Genomic DNA, 15594 nt, shown 5'->3' on the forward strand with positions numbered 1-15594 from the left:
TTGGGGGCTTGGAGCCCACCTCTGAGTGAAGGAGGCTGTCTGCCCGTCCACCGATGTGGAGAGGGCACCCCCAGCATGGGGTCCAGCTCTGGACACTGCTTGGTGGCTGGATTTACTTTGGGTTTTTAAGTTTTCTTTGCTGAGCTTTTCTGGTGGTTCTTTTTCTTTTTTGCCCCTTTATGACTATCCAGCTCTGAGAGACAGGAGTTCAGAGCTGCCTACAGTACTTTGGGGGGCTGTTTTGTTCCTTTGCTTTTTTAAGAGTTGGATTTTCTTTTTTAATTATCCAAACTCTGGGCAGGTTCCTCCCCGACGCCCAAGTTATTTGCACAATATTTGTGCTGGGTGTGGGGTGGGTTTTTAAAAAGATCTCTTTCTCTTGGACAAGCACAGGGATCTCGTTCTCCTCATTTTTGTGGGGTGCATGGGGACTTCTCATGTCTGTGTCCCCAGCCTTCTCTGCAGCCCCTTTCTGCCCTGTGGGCCCAGCGTCAGGAGGCGCCATGGCTGAGATGAACCGCCCGGCCCCAGTGGAGATGAGCTACAAACACATGCGCTTCCTCATCACCCACAACCCAGCAAATGCCACCCTCAGCACCTTCATTGAGGTGAGTGCAGATGGAGGTGGGGTGGGCAGGTCCAGCCAAGGTGTCAGGAAAGCCTGGCTGAGCTGCACTCGGGCATCTCAAGAGGGGTCCACTGGCCCGGCTGGCTAGACAGGGCTCATGGCCTTGGAGCAGGGCTCAGTCCCCCGTTACAGGGTCCTGGAGGAGGGACATGGGGATGCCCTGAGACCTCAAGGGTGAGGGTGTTGGGAGATCAACTGGGTCCCCTAGGGGGCCTGCAGGGTGCTGGCATGTGACAGGAGGGACTCCACGCCATGTGGATAGAGGCAAGTGGTGAAGTCAGGGGCACACGGGCCAGGCTCTGCGTGCTCAGCTGTGGCCTGGGCCGGGGCCCTCCTGAGCCCTTTGCTTTCCTTTTGGCCTCTGTGCCTAGGCTGAGTGGGCCGGAGGTGCCCTGGTGTGAGAAGTGGCTGCTTATGGGGAAGCAGGTGGATGGGGACAGGTGGGCAGGTTGGCTCCATGGCTGGCCAGGCCTCCAGGCGTTGCCCTGCTCTGCATCGCCAGTTTCTGGGTGAGGCCTCAGGCTAGACCAGGTTGGGCTGGGGACTTCAGGGCCTGGATATCTGCGTGAGTAGGGACTGGGCAAGTGTCAGTGCTGACCACGGGAGGGAGGGACCACTGTGTCCTGGAGAGACAGCAGGCAGAAATGCCTGCCACTGGCCCCCCGGCACATGGGACCAGATGCATTTGCGGAAGCCGTGTTGGGAGTGGAGACTGCAGCAGTCTGCCTCGCCTCCTGTAGGAGCCTGGCCTCTGCAGAGTGCCCTGCTGCCTGCAGGCCTGGGCCCATTTGCAGAGTCTGCGGCCTTGTGCGGGCCGTTGACAAAGCCTCTGACTGTGGCAGGCTGAGTCAGAGGCTGCAGCTGTGTGCAGGGTCATTTGTGGCTGAGTCCTCTACCACATGAGATAAGCCTTCATGGCCTTGTCATAATGAAACAGGGATTTGGGCATGAGAGGGCATTGAGAGCTGTGGAGCAGGAGGCATTGGGCACCCTGCCATTAGGGAGCCTGGACCCTGGACACTGAACCAGGTACCCTACAGAAGATGGCTATCATCTGCACAGCTGAGACCTCTGAGGTAACAGCAGAACCTACAGAAAGATTGGTGAGAACAGCATGATAAGCGGCCAGGGTCAGGCCTCAGAATTGACTGGGATCAGGGTTAAGCCTGTAACCAAGTTCAGGTCTCAGTGTGTGACCAAGGTTGGGACTCAGTTTGTGTCCAGGATCAGGGCTTGGTACGTGAACAGGATCAGGGCTCAATGTGTGACCAGGATCAGGGCTCAGTGCGACCAGGAATGGGGCTCAATGGATGACCAGGATTGGGACTCAGTGTGTGACCAGGATCGGGACTCGGCATGTGTCCAGGATCGGGACTCGGCGTGTGTCCAGGACCGGGGCTCGGTGTGTGACCAGGATCGGGGCTCGGCGTGTGACCAGGATCTGGCTCGGTGTGTGACCAGGATCGGGGCTCAGTGTGTGACCAGGGTCGGGGCTCAGTGTGTGACCAGGGTCGGGGCTCAGTGTGTGACCAGGATCTGGGCTCAGTGTGTGACGAAGGTTGGGACTTGGTATGTGGCCAGGATCCAGGTTCGGTGTGTGACCAAGGTTGGGGCTCAATGTGTGACTAGGGTCGGGGCTCAGCATGTGTCCAGCATTAGGGCTCAGTGTGTGACTGTCAAGGCTCAGTATGTGACCAGGATCAGGGAGGGCTCAGCCTGTAACCAGGGCTAGGGCTAAGTAGTGGGCTGGGTGGCTGTTCCCTCTGCTGAGGGTACAGAGGGACTCTGAGGTACCCCACAGTCCCCGAGCCCAGGATCCTTACCTGCACCCTGCATTCTCAGATAGTTGGGTGCTGGCCTCTCTTGTGTTCCATGTCCCTGTCCCTTGACTAGCAAGGCCTAGCAGCTGATTCCTCACCACTCCCAAAATAGCTGCAAGAGTAGATGGGGTGCAAACAGCCCCCTCATGTGACTCCTGTGGAGCGGAACCCCCCGAACTGGGGGTATAAATATCGGCTGGGGTGGGAACAGCCCCCGCACGTGACTCCCGTGGAGTGGAACCCCCCGAACTGGAGGTATAAATATCGGCCTGACTGTGAACTGCTGTGACCTTTTCTCTGGTTGTGTGGGTCTTCCCTGCTGTCGTACAAGGCCCAGCTCCCTCCTGGCTGCCATCTGAGCAGTGCCTGCCCTCCCTGGTCTGAGGCACCCCAGCTGATGCCCACCCCTCTTAGACCCCAAAGCCCCTCTGGACTGGACCCATCTATGCGGCTCAGCCTGGGGAGCTGCTAGGATGCAGGGGCTCACATGTGGGCTGGGGGGTCCTTTTCCTGCTGCAGGGACCCAGTAGCTTTTCTGGAAGAAATGTTCCTGGTAGATCTGGGGTCCTGAGCACCCCAGAGGAGGGGGTGATGTGCTGGGGAGCCAGGATCCCAGCTGCTGAGCTGTGCCTGACTGTGAATGTGGGTAGGGACATCTTTGCTTCTTCTGGGTGGCCTGAGGGACCTAGGACAGGCTCTTCCACATACAGATGCCACCTCCACCAGCCATGGAGCCCCAAGTCCACTCTTGGTGGGCCCCACTGCATCAGGGTCTGCCTGGCTGGAGGGTGAAATGCCCTTCCCTGGCTTCTTCAAGGGCCATGACCCTGCCCTGCAGGCCTGAGGGGACAGTGCTCCACCCTGAGAGGTCTGAGGGGACATGTTCAAGTCTTGGGAGACTGGGGGAAAACAGCTGTGCCCTGGGAGCCCTGGTGAGTGGGGCCCATCCCTGAGCCCTGCCGCCCAGCCCAGCCCTGCCTCCTCCGTCTTCCCACACCCAGGACCTGAAGAAGTATGGGGCTACCACTGTGGTGTGTGTGTGTGAAGTGACCTACGACAAAGTGCTGCTGGAGGATGGCATCACAGTTGTGGTGACGCGAGGCTCGGGGACCCTGGTGGCTGCTGCCGCTGGGGAAGGGTGGGGCGGGGGCTCTGGGCCTGCCAGGGTGTCTTAGTGCCCCTCCCGTGGCAGCCCTGGGCCTGTTCGTGCCTGGACCGTGGGTAGGTCTGGGTACATCAAGGGAAGGCCAGGGTGTTGGGCCGTGTGACCTCAGGAAAGTCACCCTAGTGCACCCTGTCTTTCTGTCTAGAATGGACCAGCCTGGCTTGCGAGGCAGGGGTGGCACATGCTTTGTGCCTCTGCCAAGGGGGCGGGCAGGCTCCTCCACCTGTCAGGCCCTCCCCTGGCCTGTCTTGGGTTCCCCTGGGTCTCGCTGCCTGAGTGGCTGGGGCCCTGTTGCCAGGCTGTGGGCTCCTGGGGAGGACCCTTGGGCGGTTTCCTTGACTCCCTTGGCCCTAGGGACCCAGGTCTAGGAGGGGTGGGGCAGTTCTCCTGCCATACCCTTTGGGGGTGGGGACGGCCACAGCAGCCACAGCCCCAGAGCCAGCCCCAGGGGAGTCCATCCCCAGCCGGCAGACAACTGGTCCCTGACTCAGGCCTGTCCAGCTGCACCTGGGCCTCAGGCTCCCCAGGGCGGAGCACCCCTCAGCCACTGCTTTTCACCCGGGACTCCGCTTTTGGCAGGGGTTGCTGTTTCCTAACCTCGGCTTGGTGGTTTGGAGTGGTAGCTGCACCGGCGTGTGGGGTCAGACGGGAGTCCCGCCCCTGCCCTCTGCAGCCTTGTGACCCCGCAGATCACTCCAAGCCTTGGGTTCCTCCCCTCAAAGCGGGCTGCTTGGAAGAATGGAGACGGGGTGCACCCATGTCCTCCCTCCCCTTCTACAGCAATGGGAGGGATTGGGGTCAGATGTAAGTTGCTGTAATGTAGGTGGGGACACCTATGCTCAGACCAGTTGCCTCTGGGAGTCACCCTGCCTAGTGGCTGGGGAGGGTTAAGATGCCCCCAAAGGCTGCACATCTGCCTCAGTGGGCCCAGCAGGCTCTCCCTGGCACCAGACAGCCCCAGGTCTGGTACGGTCCTGCGGCCCTGCCTGAACCTGCCTTCCCAAGACTGAAACGTGTCCGTCCCCACTGCAGCGCCCAGGCCCTCCCCTGGGAAGACTCCCATCATCCACCTCTCCAGGGTGCTGGGGGATGGGATGAAGGCAAGTGCAGGTCATCTTCCAAGACCAAATTAACCCCCAGCAGCAATGGGCCAGGCCCCAGTGGAAACGCCTGTTGAGGGTCCTGCTCTCAGAAACGGGGGCCTGTCTTGTTCCACAGCCCCGTCTTCAGTCCTTCCTGGCACCTGGGCTGTGTGTGGCATGTGCCAGCCATCTTTGCATGCTGCCACAGGGGACAAGATCCCTTGCACCAGCCGACCCAAAACCTCTCAGGCAGCCACCGGCACACAGGTGTGAGGGATTGTGACCCCAGAACCAGAGCTCAGGCTGACAGGCATGGGGATTAGGATTTGTGCGACTCTGGAGGAGGCTCTACTCAGAAAGGGGTGGTCCAGGAAGGCTTCCTGGAGGGGACAGCTGAAGTGAGCAGGGAATGATGAGTCTGAGGCACCCACTATGGGGTGTGTCCATGGCCATGCTGTGCCCTTCCTGTGTGTCCTGTGGGGTCTGCCACCCTCACCCTAGCGGGCTCCTGGCATCCTCTGCCTGTCAGAGCTCCCTGCCCTACCATGGTCAGGAGTCCTCATGTCTGCTTCCCTCCGCAGGACTGGCCGTTTGACGACAGGCGCCCCTACCCGGCAAGGTCGTGGAAGACTGGTTGAGTCTGGTGAAGGCCAAGTTCTGCGAGGCCCTGGGCAGCTGCATGGCTGTGCACTGCGTGGCGGGCCTGGGCCGGTGAGCGTCAGGGCAGGGCGGGACTGGCCATGCCAGAGCTAGGGCATCTCGTGGTCTGACAGCCTCACTTTTGGATGGGGGTGCTGAGCACATGTTCACGAGACCTTCCAGGAGACCCGGGCCCCAAGGTCTAGGGCTCCCAGGCTGGTCCTCTCCCAGCTTTGCAGAGAGTTTGCTTCCTAAAGTCTCACCCAGCTTCTTCCTGCTGTGGTGGAAACTGTCCCGACACCTTGTGCGGGAAAGGGCTGCCATCCCCCTCCCCAGACCCAAAGATACCCCCACACACAGCTGGGGATCAGACCCGCTGCTTGGAGGAAGAACGGCTGGGATTGGATGAAATGACCTGTGGCACACCCCCATCTGCAGAGGAAAACCCAGGTGAGCCGGGTTGACAGAAGGCCTGGATCCGGCTCTTAGCACTTCACCTGCCAGCTCCCTCGTGGCTTGGCTGCCCCCTGCCTGATGCCGCATGGCTACCCCCTGCCTGATGCTGTGCTGGGCAGGACAGGTTGGGCCGTGCTGTGGATGCAGGCAGGCCCAGAGCCCAGTAGCCTGGAACAGCATGGGTGCTTCTTGCCCCTGTTGCTGCCTATTGGCTGGGGCCCTACGCTGAGGTCTGGCTGAGGGCCACGCCTTCCCCTGTGTGCTGTGGGGCAGAGGAAGCCACCGTGGTGCAGGAAGGCACCTGCAGATTTGCTGGGCAGAGACTCCTCGGGTTACTTCTGCCCCAACTTCCTTGTCCTGAGCCAGCCCATGGCCACGCCTGAGGTCATGGCAGGTGGGGATGGATGAGCCTCCAGAGGGGCTGAGTGGGCAGCCCTAGACCCCTCTATGCCTGTCACCTCAGGGCCTCTCAGGCAGGCACGGCTCCAGCATCCTCTCCTCCAGGAAGCCCTTCTGTCCACCCCAGCCAGGAACATGCAGTCAAGGACCAGATGGCGGGGACAGGGTGAACACACAGCCCAGGTCCCTGCTATAGGTGCCGGGGTACTGGGCCTCTGGACAGGGTTAGGTGTCGGGGGCCCTGGGTCTCTGGAAAGTGTAGGTGCCGGGAGCTTGGGTCTCTGGACAGGGGTAGGTTCCGGGGGGCCTGGGTCTCTGGACAGGGGTAGGTTCCAGGGGGCCTGGGTCTCTGGACAGGAGTAGGTGCCGGGGCCCATGGGTCTCTGGACGGGGTGCTGAGGGGCCTGGGCCTGGGTAGGTGGCAGGGTCGAGGGCCTCTGGACAGGGGCAGGTGCCGGCGTCCACGGCCTCTGGACAGGGGCAGTTGGCAGAGGGCCTGGGTCTCTGGACAGGGTCAGGTGCCGGGGTCCAGGGCCTCTGGACAGGGTTAGGTGTCGGGGGCCATGGGTCTCTGGACAGGGGCAGGTGCCAGGGCGCCTGGGTCTCTGGACAAGGGAAGGTGCCGGGGCCCTTGGGTCTCTGGACAGGGGCAGGTGCCGGGGGGCGTGGGTCTCTGGACAGGGCTAGGTGCCGGGGGACCTCGGTCTCCAGGAGGGCAGGTGCTGGGGCCTGGGACTCTGAAGGGGGATAGGTGCCGGGGGCCCTGGGTCTCCGGACAGGGGTAGGTGCTGGAGTCCAGATCCTCTGGACAGGGTAGGTGCCGGGGGCCTGGGTCTCTGGACAGGGTTAGGTGCCAGGGGTCCTTGGTCTCTGGACGGGGGTAGGTGCCGGGGGGCCTGGGCCTGGGTAGGTGCCAGGGTCCAGGGCCTCTGGACAGGGGTAGGTGCAGGGGGACCTGGGTCTCTGGACACGGACAGGTGCCGGCGTCCCCGGTGTTTGGACAGGGGTAGGTGCCAGGGGTTGGGTCTCTGGACAGGTGTAGGTGCCGGGATCCTGAGTCTCTGGACAGGGGTAGGTGCCGTGGGGCCTGGGTCTCTGGACAGGGGTAGGTGCCGGGGGGCCTGGGTCTCTGGACAGGGGTAGGTGCCGGGGTCCAGGGCCTCTGGACAGGTCTGGGTGCCGGGGGCCCTCGGTCTCTGGACAGGTGTAGGTGCCGGGGCCCTGGGCCTAGGTAGGTGCTAGGGTCCAGTGCCTCTCGACAGGGGCAGGTGACGGGAGGCTTGGGTCTCTGGACAGATGTAGGTGCCGGGGCCCTGGGCCTAGGTAGATGCTAGGGTCCAGGGCCTCTTGACAGGGGCAGGTGCCGGGAGGCTTGGGTCTCTGGACAGGGATAGGTGCCAGGGGCCTGGGTCTCTGGACAGGGGTGGGTGCTGGGGTCCAGTGTCTCTGGACAGGGTAGGTTCTGGGGGCCTGGGTCTCTGGACAGGCGTAGGTGCCAGGGGTCCTGGTCCTCTGGACAGGGGCAGGTGCCGGCGAACCGGGGTCTCTGGAAAGGGGCAGGTGCCGTGGCGCCTGGGTCTCTGCACGGGAGTAGGTGCCGTGGGGCCTGGGTCTCTGGACAGGGGTAGGTGTTGGGGGGCCTGGGTCTCTGGACAGGGACAGGTCACGGGGGCCTGGGTCTCTGAATGGGCGTAGGTGCCGGGTGGCCTGGGTCTCTGGACAGAGGTAGGTGCCAGGGGTCCTGGGTCTCTGGACAGGCGTAGGCGCCGGGTGGCCTTGGTCTCTCGACAGGGTTAGGTGCCGGGCGGCTTGGGTCTCTGGACAGGGGTAGGTGCCAGGAACCTGGGCTTCTGGTCGGGTAAGTGCCGGGGGCCTGGGTCTCTGGACAGGGGCAGGTGCCGGGGTCCAGGGCCTCTGCACAGGGCTAGGTGCTGGGGGCCCTGGATCTCTGGACAGGGGTAGGTACCAGGGAGCCTGGGTCTCTCGACGGGGGGTAGATGCTGGGGACCAGGGCCTCTGGAGAGGGTAGGTGCCGGTGGCCTGGGTCTCCGGACCGGTGTAGGTGCCAAGGGCCCTGGGTGTCTGGACGGGGGTAGGTGTCCGGGGGCCTGGGCCTGGGTAGGTGCCGGGGTCCAGGGCGTCCGGACAGGGGCAGGTGCCGGGGGGCCTGGATCTCTGAACAGGAACACGTGCCGGGGTCCTGAGTCTCTGAACAGGGATAGCTGCCAGGGTCCAGGGCCTCTGGACAGGGGTAGGTTCCGGGGGCCTGGGTCTCTGGACAGGGGTAGGTGCCGGGGACCCGGGTCTCTGGAAAGGGGCAGGTGCCGTGGCGCCTGGGTCTCTGCACAGGGGTAGGTGCCGTGGGGCCTGGGTGTCTGGACAGGGGCAGGTGTCAGGGGGCCTGGGTCTCTGGACAGGGACAGGTCACGGGGGCTTGGGTCTCTGAATGGGCGTAGGTGCCGGGTGGCCTGGGTCTCTGGACGGGTCGGTGCCGGGGGCCTGGGTCTCTGGACAGGTTAGGTGCCGGGGACCTGGGTCTCTGGACAGGGCTAGGCGCCGGGTGGCCTTGGTCTCTGGACAGGGGTAGATGCCGGGGGTCCATGGTCTCTGGACGGGGGTAGGTGCCGGGGCCTGGGCCTGGGTAGGTGCCTGGGTCCAAGGCCTCTGGACAGGGGCCGGTGCCGGGGGACCTGGGTCTGTGGACAGGGGCAGGTGCCAGAGGCCTAGGTCTCTGAATGGGGTTAGGTGCAGGGGGGCCTGGGTCTATTGACAGGGGCAGGTGCTGTGGGGCCTGGGTGTATTGACAGGGGTAGATGTGGGGGCGCCTGTGTCTCTGGATAGGGGTAGGTGCCTGGGGCCTGGGTCTCTGGACAGGCGTAGGTGCCAAGGTTCCTGGGTCTCTGGAAAGGGGTAGGAGCTGGGGGGCCTGGGCGTGGGTAAGTGCCAGGGTACAGGGTGTCTGGACAGGCGCAGTTGCTGGGGGGCCTGGATCTCTGGACATGGTCACGTGCCGGGGGCCTGGGTCGCTGAACGGGGGTAGCTGCCGGCGTCCAGGGCCTCTGGACAGGGTTAGGTGCAGGGGGCCTGGGTCTCTGGACATGGGTAGGTGCCGGGTTCCTGGGTCTCTGGACAGGGTAGATGCCGGGGACGTGGGTCTCTGGAAAGGGGTAGGCGCCGGGGGCCCTGGGTCTCTGGACAGGGCTAGGTTCCAGGGGGGCGTGTTCTTGGGTATGTGCTAGGGTCCAGGGCCTCTCGACAGGGGCAGGTGCCGGGAGGCCTGGGTCTCAGGACAGGGGCAGGTGCCGGGGGCCTGGGTGTCTGAACAGGGGTAGGTGCCGGGGGGCCTGTGTCTCTGCACGGGGGTAGTTGCAGGGGGGCTTGGGTCTCTGGACAGGGGTAGGTGCCGGGAGGCCTGGGTCTATGGACAGGGGTAGGTGCAGGGGGCCTGGGTCTCTGGACAGCGGCAGGTGCCGGGATCCTGGGTCTCTGGACAGCGGCAGGTGAAGGGAGGCCTGGGTCTCTGGACAAGTGCAGGTGCCGGAGCGCCTGGGTCTCTGGACAGCGGCAGGTGCCGGGATCCTGGGTCTCTGGACAGTGGCAGGTGAAGGGGGCCCTGGGTCTCTGGACAGGTGCAGGTGCCGGAGCACCTGGGTCTCTGGACAGGGGCAGGCGCCGGAGCGCCTGGGTCTCTGGACAGGCGTACGTGCCCGGGGGCCTGGGCCTCGGTAGGTGCCGGGGTCCAGGGCCCCTGGATAGGGTTAGGTGCCGGGTTCCTGGGTCTCTGGACGTTGGTAGGTGCCGGGTTCCTGGGTCTCTGGACGGGGTAGGTGTCGGCAGGCCTGGGTCTCTGGATGGGGTAGGTGCTGGGGTCCAGGACCTCTGGACAGGGGCAGGTGGCGGGGGCCTGGGTCCATTGACAGGGATAGGTGCCGGGGGGCCTGGGTCTCCGGACAGGGGTAGGTGCCGGGGGGCCTGGGTCTCTGGACAGGGGTAGGTGCCATGATCCAGGGCCTCTGGACAGGTCTATGTGTTAGGGGGCCATGGTCTCTGGACAGGGGTAGGTGCTAGGGCGCCTGGGCCTGGGTAGGTGCCGGGGTCCAGGGCCTCTGGTCAGGGGCAGGTGCCGGGTGGCCTGGGTCTCTGGACAGGGGTAGGTGCCAGGGGCCTGAGTCTCTAGGAGGGGCAGGTGCCGGGGGCCTGGGTCTCTGAACGGGGGTAGGTGTCGGGTGGCCTTGGTCTCTGGACAGGAGTAGGTGCCGGGGTCCAGGGCCTCTGGACAGGGTAGGTGCCAGGGGCCTGGGTCTCTGAACAGGGGTAGGTTCCCGAGGTCCTGGGTCTCTGGACGGGGGTAGGTGCCGGGGGGCCTGGGCCTGGGTAGGTGCTGGGGTCCAGGGCCTCTGGATGGGGCAAGTTGCCGGGCGGCCTGGGTCTCTGAACAGGGGTAGGTGCCGGGGGTCCAGGGCCTATGGAGAGGGGCAGGTGCCAGGGGTCCTGGGTCTCTGGACGGGATAGGTGCCGGGGGCCTGGGTCTCTGGACAAGGGTAGGTGCCGGCGGCCTGCGTGTCTGGACACGGGTAGGTGCCCCCGGTCCTGGGCCTCTGGACGGGGTAGGTGCCGGGAGCCTGTGTCTCTGGACAGAGGTAGGTGCTGGGTTCCCGGGGTCTCTGGACAGGGGTAAGTGCTGGGTCCTGGATCTCTGGACAGTGGTAGGTGCCGGGGTCCAGGGCCTCTTGACAGGGACATGTGCCGGGGGTCTGGGTCTCTGGTCATGGGCAGGTGTGGTGGGCCTGAGTCGCTGAACGGTGGTAGTTCCCAGTGGGCCTGGTTGTCTGGACAAGGGTAGGTGGCGGGGTCCTGGGTCTCTGGACAGGGTTAGGTGCAGGGGCCTCGACAGGGGTGGGTGTTGGGGCCCTGGGCCTCTGGACAGGGGTAGGTGTTGGGGGACTTGGGTCTCTAGACAGGGGTAGGTGCAGGGTCCTGGGCCTCTGGACAGGGACAGGTGCCGGGGTCCAGGGCCTCTCGACAGGTGCAGGTGCCAGGGGGCCTGTGTCTCTGGACAGAGGCAGATGCTGGGGCGCCTGTTTCTCTCGACAGGGTTAGGTGCCGGGGGACCTGGGTCTCTGGAGAAAGGTAGGTACTGGGGGGCCTGGGTCTCTGGACAGAGACAGGTGCCGGGGGTCCTGGGTCTCTGGACAGGGGCAGTTGCCGGGGGCCTGGATCTCTGGACATGGACAGGTGCCGGGATCTAGGGCCTCTAGACAGGGTCAGGTGCCGGGGGGCCTGGGTCTCTGAACGGGGGTAACTACCGGGTTCCAGGGCATCTGGACAGGGGTTGGTGCTGGGGGCCTGGATGTCTGGACAGGGGTAGGTGCCGGGGTCCTGGGTCTCTGGACAGGGTAGGTGCCGAGGACCTGGGTCTCTGGCCAGGGGTAGGTGCCAGGGGGCCTGGGCCTGGGGAGGTGCCGGGGTCCAGGGCCTCTGGACAGGGGCAGGTGCCGGGGGCCTCGATCTCTGGACAGGGGCTGGTGCCGGGGTACAGGGCGTCTGGACAGGGGCAGGTGCCGGGGGACCTGGGTCTCTGGACAGGGGCAGGTTCCGGGGTCTAGCGCCTCTGGAAAGCTCTAGGTGCCGGAGGCCGTGGATCTCTGTACAGGGGTAGGTGCCGGTGTCCAGGGCCTCTGGAAAGGGGCAGGTGCCGGGGGGGCCTGGGTCTCTGGACAGGGGTAGGTGCCAGGGGGCCGGGGCCTGGGTAGGTGCCGGGGTCCAGGGCCTCTTGACAGGGGCAGGTGCCGGGGGTCTGGGTCTCTGGACAGGGTAGTGGCTGGGGGCTTGGTTCTCTGGAAAGGGTTAGGTGTCGGGGTCCTGGGTCGCTGAACAGGGGTAGGTGCGGGGTCCTGAACAGGGGTAGGTGTTGCGGTCCTGGGCCTCTGGACAGGGGTAGGTATTGGGGGACCTGGGTCTTTAGACAAGGGTAGGGGTGGGGTCCTGGGCCTCTGGACAGGGGCAGGTGCCGGGGTCCAGGGCCTCTCGACAGGGGCACGTGCCGTGGGGCCTGGGTCTCTGAACAGGGGTAGGTGCCGGGGGCCTGGGTCTCTGGACAGGGGCTGGTGCCGGGGGCCTGGGTCTCTCAACGGGGGTAGGTGCCTGGGACCTGGGTCTCTGGACAGGGACAGGTGCCTGGGGGCCTGGGACTCGACATGGGTAGGTCCCGGGATCCAGGGCCTCTGGATACGGGCAGGTTCCGGGGGGCCTGGGTCTCTTGACAGGGGCAAATGCAGGGGCGCCTGGGTCTCTGGACAGGGATAAGTGCTGGCTGGCCTGGGTCTGGGGACAGGGGTAGGTTCCCGGGGGGCCCGGGTCTCTGGACAGGGGTACGTGCCGGGGTCCAGGGCCTCTGCACAGGGCTAGGTGCCGGGGGCCCTGGGTCTCTGGACAGGGGTAGGTGCCGGGGGCCTGGGTCTCTGGACAGGGGTAGGTGCCTGGGGGCCTGGGTCTCTGGACATGGGTAGGTGCGGGGTGCTGGACAGGGCTTGGTATTGGGGGACCTCAGCCTCTGTACAGGGGTAGGTGTTGGGGGACCTTGGTCTCTGGACAGGGGTAGGTGCGGGGTCCTGGGCTTCTGGACAGAGGCAGCTGCCGGGGGTTGGGGTCTTTCGACAGGGGCAGATGCCGAGGGGCCTAGGCCTTGGTAGGTGCCGGAGTCCAGGGCCTCTGAACAGGGGCAGGTGCCGGGGCTTAGGTCTCTGTACAGGGGCAGGTGCCGGGGGGGCCTGGGTCTGTGGACAGGGGAAGGTGCCGGGGGGGCTGGGTGTCTGGACAGTGGTAGGTGTCGGAGGGGCTGGGTGTCTGGATAGTGGTAGGTGCCGGGGGGCCCGGGTCTCTGGACAGGGGTAGGTGCCGGGGGGCCCGGGTCTCTGCACAGGGGTAGGTGCCGGGGGGCCCGGGTCTCTGCACAGGGGTAGGTGCCGGGGGGCCCGGGTCTCTGCACAGGGGTAGGTGCCGGTGGGCCCGGGTCTCTTGACAGGTACAGGGGCCGGGGGGCCTGGGTATCTGGACAGGGGTACCCTGGCCGGGGTCCAGGGCATCTGGACATGTTCAGGTGCCATGGGCATGGGTCTTTTCACACGGGCAGATGCGGGGGCGCCTATGTCTCTGGACAGAGGTAGGTGCCGGAGGGCCTGGGTCTCTGGACAGGGGTAGATGCCGGCGGGCCTGGGTCTCTGGACAGGTGTAGGTGCCGGGGGTCCTGAATCTCTGGACAGGGGTAGGTGCCCGGAGCCTGGGTCTCTGGACAGGGGTAGGTGCCGGGGGGCCTGGGTCTGTGGACAGGGGTAGATGCCGGGGTCCAGGGCCTCTGGACAGGGCTAGGTGCCGGGGTGCCTGAGTCTCTGGACAGGGGTAGCTGCTGGGGGCGGGTGTCTCTGGGCAGGTGTAGGTGCCAGGGGTCCTGAGTCTCTGGACAGGGGAGGTGCCGGGGGCCCGGGTCTCAGGACAGGGGTAGGTGCCGGGGTCCTGAGTCTCTGGACAGGGGTAAGTGCCGGAGGCCTGGGTCTCTGGACAGGTGTAGGTGCCGGGACGCCTTGGTCTTTGGATAGGGGTAGGTGCTGCGGGGCCTGGGTCTCTGGAAGGGGCAGGTGCCTTGGTCTCTGTATAGGGGTAGGTGCTGGGGGGCCTGGGTCTCTGGAAGGGGCAGGTGCCGGGGGCCTAGGTCTCTGAACGGTGGTTGGTGCCAGGGGGCCTGGGTCTCTGGACGGGTAGGTGCCAGGGGTCCTTGGTCTCTGGACGGGGGCAGGTGCCAGGGGGCCTGGGCCTCGGTAGGTGCCGGGTTCCAGGGCCTCTGGACAGGGAAAGGTGCTGGGGGGACTGGGTCTCTGGACAGGGGCTGGTGCCGGGGGCCTGGGTCTCTGAACGGGGATAGGTGCCGGGATCCAGGGCCTCTGGACAGAGGTAGGTGACGGGGGCCTGGGTCTCCGGACAGGGTAGGGGCTGGGGGCCTGGTTCTCTGGAAAGGGTTAGGTGTCGGGGTCCTGGGTCGCTGAACAGGGGTAGGTGTTGCGGTCCTGTGCCTCTGGACAGGGGTAGGTATTGGGGGACCTGGGTCTTTAGACAAGGGTAGGTGTGGGGTCCTGGGCCTCTGGACAGGGGCAGGTGCCGGGGTCCAGGGCCTCTCGACAGGGGCACGTGCCGTGGGGCCTGGGTCTCTGAACAGGGGTAGGTGCCGGGGGCCTGGGTCTCTGGACAGGGGCTGGTGCCGGGGGCCTGGGTCTCTCAACGGGGGTAGGTGCCTGGGGCCTGGGTCTCTGGACAGGGACAGGTGCCTGGGGGCCTGGGACTCGACATGGGTAGGTCCCGGGATCCAGGGCCTCTGGATACGGGCAGGTTCCGGGGGGCCTGGGTCTCTTGACAGGGGCAAATGCAGGGGCGCCTGGGTCTCTGGACAGGGATAAGTGCTGGCTGGCCTGGGTCTGGGGACAGGGGTAGGTTCCCGGGGGGCCCGGGTCTCTGGACAGGGGTACGTGCCGGGGTCCAGGGCCTCTGCACAGGGCTAGGTGCCGGGGGCCCTGGGTCTCTGGACAGGGGTAGGTGCCGGGGGCCTGGGTATCCGGACAGGGGTACCCTGGCCAGGGTCCACGGCATCTGGACATGTTCAGGTGCCGCGGGCATGGGTCTTTTCACACGGGCAGATGCGGGGGCGCCTATGTCTCTGGACAGAGGTAGGTGCCGGAGGGCCTGGGTCTCTGGACAGGGGTAGATGCCGGCGGGCCTGGGTCTCTGGACAGGTGTAGGTGCCGGGGGTCCTGAATCTCTGGACAGGGGTAGGTGCCAGGGGACCTGGGTCTCTGGAAACGGCAGGTGCCGGGGGGCCTGGGTCTCTGGACAGGGGTAGGTGCAGGGGGGCCTGGGTCTCTGGACAGGTGTAGGTGCCGGGGGTACTGGGCCTCTGGACAGGGTTAGGTGTCGGGGGCCCTGGGTCTCTGGAAAGTGTAGGTGCCGGGAGCTTGGGTCTCTGGACAGGGGTAGGTTCCGGGGGGCCTGGGTCTCTGGACAGGGGTAGGTTCCGGGGGGCCTGGGTCTCTGGACAGGAGTAGGTGCCGGGGCCCGTGGGTCTCTGGACGGGGTGCTGAGGGGCCTGGGCCTGGGTAGGTGGCAGGGTCGAGGGCCTCTGGACAGGGGCAGGTGCCGGCGTCCACGGCCTCTGGACAGGGGCAGTTGGCAGAGGGCCTGGGTCTCTGGACAGCGTCAGGTGCCGGGGTCCAGGGCCTCTGGACAGGGTTAGGTGTCGGGGGCCCTGGGTCTCTGGACAGGGGCAGGTGCCAGGGCGCCTGGGTCTCTGGACAAGGGAAGGTGCCGGGGCCCTTGGGTCTCTGGACAGGGGCAGGTGCCGGGGGGCGTGGGTCTCTGGAC

The 15594-nt window shown here is 65.6% G+C and overlaps 1 pseudogene; it reads left to right on the plus strand.

Moving 5' to 3' along the window:
• The first annotated feature begins 48 nt into the window (after positions 1-48).
• LOC135275169 (protein tyrosine phosphatase type IVA 3-like) lies at positions 49-5763 on the plus strand (annotated as a pseudogene).
• The last annotated feature ends 9831 nt before the right edge of the window (positions 5764-15594 follow it).

This window comes from Aotus nancymaae, unplaced genomic scaffold (assembly GCF_030222135.1).
Source record: "Aotus nancymaae isolate 86718 unplaced genomic scaffold, 86718_ANA_hifiasm-v0.15.2.pri h1tg000003l, whole genome shotgun sequence".
NCBI classification, from domain to species: Eukaryota; Metazoa; Chordata; class Mammalia; order Primates; family Aotidae; genus Aotus; species Aotus nancymaae.